The sequence below is a fragment of the Myotis davidii genome, unplaced genomic scaffold, assembly GCF_000327345.1.
Source record: "Myotis davidii unplaced genomic scaffold, ASM32734v1 scaffold436, whole genome shotgun sequence".
Taxonomy (NCBI): Eukaryota; Metazoa; Chordata; class Mammalia; order Chiroptera; family Vespertilionidae; genus Myotis; species Myotis davidii.
The window spans coordinates 4,110,719-4,118,394 of NW_006292604.1; the positions used below are offsets into that span (position 1 = coordinate 4,110,719).

At 36.9% G+C, this 7,676-nt stretch overlaps 1 long non-coding RNA gene across 2 annotated transcripts in view; it reads right to left on the bottom strand.

Annotated features, from left to right (window-relative positions):
* The window catches only part of LOC107183465, a 54,729-nt gene that overhangs the window by 5,465 nt on the left and 41,588 nt on the right, over window positions 1–7,676 (bottom strand). For both annotated transcript variants that reach the window (XR_001514254.1, XR_001514255.1), the window contains exon 3: window positions 3,363–3,470. This is a non-coding gene — a long non-coding RNA (uncharacterized LOC107183465). The remainder of the gene's footprint in view (window positions 1–3,362; window positions 3,471–7,676) is intronic.

A 7,676-nucleotide genomic window follows, 5' to 3' on the forward strand; every position in this document is an offset into this window, starting at 1 on the left:
GGCAAGGCTCATCAGCTGTTGAAAAAAAATAAAATAAAATAAAAACAAAAACTACTAATACATCTGCAGTGGTGTCATTATAACAATAAATTGGACAGCATAGGAAATTGCAAGACCTTCCATTTTTAACAGCAGCATGTGGCTATTATAATAGAAGCAATGTCATCTGAAGACAAAGACCTTTTCTTTCTTAATGAGAATTTGGAGGTATGACTATTCCTTGAAGTCAGTCAGTCCCCAGAGGTTATGAGTAATCTTTAACTTGATGAATGAGCTGAAAACTTCATAAATAAGGTACTGGACTTTCTTGCAACTTGAGCACATGAGTGTTCAAGCCAATATTAAATTGAAAGATAAAATAAACATGAACTCCTTTGTACCCCCAAGGTGGTGAAGTAGCCCATACCAGTAACATAAGAAAGAACCGTGTCTCTGGCCAACCTCAAGGATACCAAGAGCAAGCCAATCTGGTTGGGTTTCAAGAAGAACAGGAGTGGAATAAAGTTCCTGGAACTGGAAGGTGGTCAAGAGTATAAGGCGATTGGGAAGCTGATCCGCAGGAATCTGGATCTCTCCCCAGGGTTTCAGCACCAATATGAAAGCTCCTCCCTCAGCACTTCTTTCTTTTTCCGTTACCACCCAACCTCTTCACCTCTGTTTATCTTTGTTTCCTTCTCATAGCTTCTGTTTACACTTTGGCTTATACCCATAGCCATTTAGCTTTGGCTCCTACTAACTGCCTCTGACCTTCCTAACTGACATGACCCATAGCAAGAACTAATCGCCTCAGGTAGACTTTGCCAAACTTTCCACAGGGAACCACCTTCTAGTCATCAGCCTATTGTTTGACTGTCCTTGGGTTAGATGCCCATCAATTCCACCTGTCTTGGCTCTAAACCACATCTGGAAAAACCACAGGTTGGAGTGGAGGGAAGAGCAGAACTGGTACACAGCAGGCTGCCTAGGACTCCCCATCAGCAGAGTCAGAGCACACAACCATTTCCTTTAAAGGGGGGTGTGGACCACTGCAAAATCCCATGCCAAGTCTTCATGCTAGGGAACTATGAGAACCTGGAAATTTTATGAAAACAAGGTCCATAAGAATATGGTAGGGTGGGAGTGGCTGGGGAGAGGTCAATGGGGGGAAAAGGAGACTCATGTAATACTTTAAAAAATAAAGAATTTAAATTAAATTTTTAAAAAAAGAATGTGGTAGAGATTCTGCTTAAATAGTAATTCTTACAAGGGCTAAAATTATGGGCTATGAGTAGGATTTCAAACTAAACTCACTCTAATTCTCCATTGCTAAATACAGTTCACTTAGAATTTAGGAAATTAATGAATAAATTCAAAACTTTGCCAAAAGGAAAATACTCCTTAAATTAATAGAATTAAGGGTTCTATGCCTCTCTCTTCTTGCTCCTTCAAGCCACTTAGTGTGCCCAACCCCTTATTCCATGTATTATAGAGTATGTTACGATTACAACAGAATTTAATTTATGCTCCACAAATACCCATGTTATACTCATAGCCCCTAGTCAGACTACAAGTTTAATATATTAAATTTAAAACTATTATGTTAAGAACAGAATGAAAAAATAATTAGTTAGTATGATAATATTGTGATCTTCCAGACATGAGCTGATTGTTGGGCCAGCTTCCATTACAAAACAAGGACTACACTTTGATTTAATGGCTTTCTCTCTGAACACCCAAGGGCACAGTAACAAACACTATGGGATTACTGGGCAAAGATAATAGGAAAGAATCCAAAAAGTTCACACCCTAGGAAGAATTCCAAAACATTTTTTTAACCTTGGATTTAAAATCACAAAGGCTTCAGCTGCTTAAGGAAGGTGAAGATCATAGGCAAAGTGCTTGGCAACAGCTTGGCTGAATATTTACAAGTGGTGGGTTTATTTTGTGACTTTAATTGCTCTCTCAGGAGAATATGGAGACTGCAGCCATGTATAAATACCTTAATTTAATTCTGGCACTAAAAATGGAATTAATTTTTTTCAAACATATTATGGAGAGTAATACAAATTTAGATCTTTTGGGTTTTGTCTGGTCATTTTATATGTTGAAGAACATCTTTAGAGTTTTAAGTATATGTATTCTATCTCACATTATGCTTCCTTCTCCTTGATTTACTTTGCTCAGTAAAATATTTTACTGTACACAGAAGCAAGCTTAGAAGCTCCGTGCAAATCGAACATTATGTTTCTCTTACTAGCTACCCCTGGGGTTCTGAGCTATAATGATTTTTTTTTACTATCCTACTATTTGGCGAGTAAATATATGAGATTATAAATATATTTTCCTATGCTTCTTAATGCATAATGACATATAATTTTTAAAAAGGACTAGAAGGTACACCACTTCTCTAAAATAAGTAAATATAAGATGTGGTATTCTTATCACCATGGCATAAGATGGGTACTTTGTGATATTGTCATACTAGCAATCTTTCATGAGAGCCTTTTATCTCCATTAGAAGTGTCATAGCTATTTAGGTATCACAGGTACTCTGAAACCATCATATTCTAAGGGAGAAGCTCTACCCGCCAAGCAATTACTCATCTTATTTGTATTTAACAACTGTATAAAATACAAGGTGCATCTCTGATGCTACATTAATAATGAATGACAGTAATAAAGTTAGGAGATCAACAACAAATCAATTCAAATGAAGAAAATTATAATAACTGAGAAAGGATAGAGTACTGAAAAGTAAAAGGTGCAATATCAAATCCCATAGCATAGAAACCCACACTTGAAACCTATATGTTCATGTTGACCATTGTGAGAACCTGTGAGAATATGAAAAATCAAGGTGAAGATGAGAGAACTAGAACCAGATCAATGAGGAAACATAGGCTACTTCCTTCTAGAATAAAAGCCTGCACTACAATGTGATATTCCTGAGTCTACATACAAAAGGAATTCACATTTGAAAAAAGCTAAGTGGATTATTCTGATTAGATTAAGAATATGATTACAGGCATCTCTCAGGTTCGTTCCAGACCACTGAAATAGAGAGAATATAGCCTTGCTTAGTGTACTCAGTGATCAAGGTTCAATTCCTGGTGAGGACACATGCCCTGGTTCGATCTCCAGTAGGGGGCATGCAGGAGGCAGCTGATCAATGGTTATCATTGACATTTCTATCTCTCTGTCCCTCTCTCTTCCTTTTTGAAATCAATAAAAATGTATTTTAAAAATAAATAAATAAAGTGAATATGGCAATAAAACAACACATGTGATATTTTTGGTTTCTTGTGAATATAAAAATTATGTTTACACTACACTGTAGTCTATTAAGTGTACAATAACATTGTCTAGAAAAATAATGTACATACCTCAATTAAAAAATATTTCCACCATCTGCGCTGGATGGTAAAATGGTGCCGATTGACTTGCTCAATGTAAGGTTGCCACAAACCTTCAATTTATAAAAAACACAATATCTGCAAAATATAATAGAGCAAAGCACAATAAAATGAGCTATTCTTGAATGTGACATACAAGACAAAGTGAATCTATCCTCTCAGTTCCTAGGAATCTTTTGCAAAGCCAGTAAGAGGTTATATCCTGAGAGCTTTTGTGCAAGAAGCATTTTAAAGTTTGAGGTAGAGAATGGATATGCATTATCATTAAGCTTCTAGAAATGTTTGTACTTTCACAAGCATCAAAGGCATTTGTTTAAAGACACTCTAAGTGACCATTTCTACACATTACTTACTTCTGGGAAGCCTAAGAAACTGTCTCACTACCCAGAGTGAGACACAAAATTGACTTCTATGAATTTTCATGAACATTCAGATGATTTGCAGACAAAACAAGTCTTTCCCACAGGCAATTAAGCACCTCTGGGAATGCCAATGACAGTTTGCATGATTTTGAGCTTGAAGTTCACATCTATTCGTTTTTTTGTTTAGTTCAAAAAATAAGAACTATTCTCCTCCAAGCGTAAAGAGGCTTAAAACAACATTTCAGTGAAATATTAAAACAATTAGGTCATTATGATGCTAGCTAACTGAAACTGACAGATATTTATCTTCCCATACAAAAAAGGAAAAAGTGATGGAAGTTAAAAGAGCAATAGAAAGATGTAAAAATAAATTATTGATGAGTTATCTACCCCTGATTATAGCTTATATAGGTTATAAAATAATCATTGATAAAACCTCTGGTACAGCTATTAAGTATTATAGAAATGAATTGGATAACATACCATTTAACTACTTAATAATGTAGATTTTCCCCACCATCTTCACCTTTACCTCTCTTTCTACATCTGTTTAGGAAGCAACAATTAGTGCTAAATACTTAGTAGAGGATAGGTGGTGGTGCCTGCTTTTTGGTGGTAAATTAAGGTTGGTCAATCAGAGCGAAGCATGCCCTCTAGAGTTATACAGGTCATGTACTATCTAATACAAATTATACAAATTTCAAAATATTTTGTGAAAATTCCAAAAGTAAAATTTACTTCCTTATACATTAAGAATAGAAACTGAGAGAAGAAGAAATTTCTCACTCTATCTAACAAAGCCATCCTAACTAAATGTCTTCTATACTCCGGAAGGTGGTTGTCAGGTTAAGAGCTGATCGGGGAATTCTAGCAATAAAAATGTGGATAATATATAAACTCAAAGGGAATGAAACTATCACATTACTTTACAAATACCAGGTCCTGAGAAATAATTCCTCATTCAAGTTTGAAAAATCAGAAAGAAATAGGTAAAAGGGGACATTTAAAATAAAATAAAAAACCCTCTGTGATAAAATAGAACTTAGCTATTACCTTAAAAAACATGGAGATATCGATCTCTAAATAATAGTTATCCAATAAATAAAAGTTTATATTGTTTGTGTGTTTTTTAAAATCTCATGAAATATAAGAAATCATGGATTCAGTGAACAAGAGAAAGACACGATAAAAATTGAGCTGGCAGAGAAAAATAAAAATTCAAAAAACAGTAAAATATATAATAATTAAAATATGCATTGGAGTATGTAAAGTATAAAATTAAAACTGCATAAAATTTAATCAGTAACAACCTAGAGAAATTCTCTAAGAAAGTGATAGCTACAGTGAAAGAAAATATTCAACCTTTGAATAGTCATCACCACTGAAAAAGAAATCAGAATGGGAACAGAATTGTAAAAGATTTATTAGAGGGAAAAAATAAAAATGCCCTAAAGTAAAAATAATAATAAAGTGTAGGTATTGATAGATTAAAAAAGCTTACCAAATTCTAGGCAAAATTAATATACAATAGGCTAAATTAATTATAAACTAAACAAAATTTTAAATTCCAAAATAAGATTTTATAAAAATTCAAGCAGAAATAGATTTTTTTAAGACAAAGGGAGAATCTTTTTTAAAAATATATTTGTATTGATTTCAGAGAAAAGAAGAGAGAGGGAGAGATAGAAACACCAATGATGAAAGAGAATTACTAATCAGCTGCCTCCTGCATGCCCCATACTGGGGATCAAGCCTGCAACTAGGGCTTGTGCCCTGACGGGGAATTGGACCATGACCTCCTGGTTCATAGGTCAACAGTCAACCACTGAGCGACACCAGCATGACTGCAATTTGAGATGTCTCCTGTCCTTTCATGTTTTTGTGTGTTGTGGGTTTTTTTTGCCTCACTCATTCTCTTCTTCCATCTAGTTCTTCTAGAGCAGTAGTTCTCAACCTTCCTAATGCTGTGACCCTTTAATACAGTTCCTCATGTTGTGGTGACCCCCAACCATAAAATTATTTTCGTTGCTACTTCATAACTGTAATTTTGCTACTGTTATGAATCATCATGTAAATATCTGATATGCAGGATGTATTTTCATTGTTACAAATTACACATAATTAAAGCATAGTGATTAATCACAAAAACAATATGTAATTATATATGTGTTTTCTGATGGTCTTAGGCGACCCCTGTGAAAGGGTTGGTCGACCCCCAAAGGGGTCGTGACCCACAGGTTGAGAACCGCTATTCTAGAGCTAAAATATTATTGGAGGAGAAAGATCGTTCTTTTTCCTTTGAGAGTAGCAGAGAGACTTTTCCCCAGTTAAATAAAAAAATCATAAATGGGATGAAGAGGTGCCCACATGGCAGTACTTTTCAGTTCTCTGCTTTGGGAAGAGAGGTTGTAAACACTGAGGATGTGATAAGGTCAGAAGGAGAACTAGCTATTTCTGTCACTTAGCATACATGACCTTTTAAAATTATTTTTTCATGTGATATCTTATCTCCCCATCCTATATAATAGAAGCCTAATATGCAAAATATGCAAATCGACTGAATGGCGAAACCACCAGTCACTATGACACACATTGACCACCCTGGGGGCAGATGCTCAATGCAAGAGCTGCCCCCTGATGGTCAGTGTGCTCCCACAGGGGGAGCACCGCTCAGCCAGAAGCCAGGCTCACAGCTGGGGAGTGCAGCAGCAGTGGCGGGAGCCTCTCCTGCCTCTGCTGCAGGCGGGCAGTAAGGAGAGAGGGGTCCCAGACTGTGAGAGTCCTGGACTGGGAGAGGGATGTCTGACTGCAGGCCCAGGGATCGGGCTTAAGCTGGCAGGTGGATATCCCCCAAGGGGTCCCAGACTGCGAGAAGGCACAGGACGGTCTGAGGGACCCCCTCGCCCCTGTTCCCCCAGTGCACAAATGTCATGCAATGGGCCTCTATTCTTGATTATAAGCAACTTGAGATCAAGAGCTATGTCTCATTCTTCTTTGGGACCCTATTTCCTTACCCAGTGCATTATAGTGTGGGTCCTACATAAGTATCTGTGAAGATACCAATTATATCAGGCATACCAGTGGGAGAGAGAAAACAAAATGAAACAAAAATCTATCCTAGTTATTTAATTTTAGAAAAAGAAACTGAAAAATCTATAGAGATTATTTAGGGGGAAATTGAATGATAGCATTTAAAAATTCAATAACACACAGGGAGCTGGAAACATTTATGAACACCTCATTGAAAACCCAAGATAAATGCATGTCAAATTTGAAAATGCCCAGGGTGTGTGTGTGTGTGTGTGTGTGTGTGTGTGTGTGTCCATCTCCGGTCAAGGTTAAGGGACTTGTGGAAGCAGATTTTTCCGCTTAAAAGAGTTATCTGAGAATTACTTAATGTGATAGAGAAAGAAAGTAGGGATGGAGGAAAGAATGAAAGTGAGAGAGAGAAAAGGAAAGAAATTAATGTTTCAAGGACTAGAAAGCTGGCTCAGCTAAACAGAGCAGGGAAACTCGGGAAGGATGCCAAGTCAGGTAAGTCAGGTACAAACCTGAAATTAGGCAGATCAAAAAAGAATTGTGTGGAATTTTTGAAGAATGCCTGAAACCATCAGCAGAATTTGTGGATGCTACCTATGGAACTGGTGGGACCACTTAAGAGGTTTACATTTCACCCAAGAGCATGGAGAGGGAGAGGGAAGCAGGGGCAGGAGCAGGTGTGGAGGCCTTGGGAAGGACTGATCTCATCCAGGCTTTGAGTATGCAGTTTGAGAGGGAAACAAGGCAGGGTAAGCAAAAATAGGCCTTTATTTATACCTTAGTCTCCCCCCTCTTATTCATTTTTCCTTGTCCTTGCCTGGCTGTCTTCCACTTTCCTCTCTTACCTCAAAATTCCTATGTACTTCTCTACCATTCTCTCTTT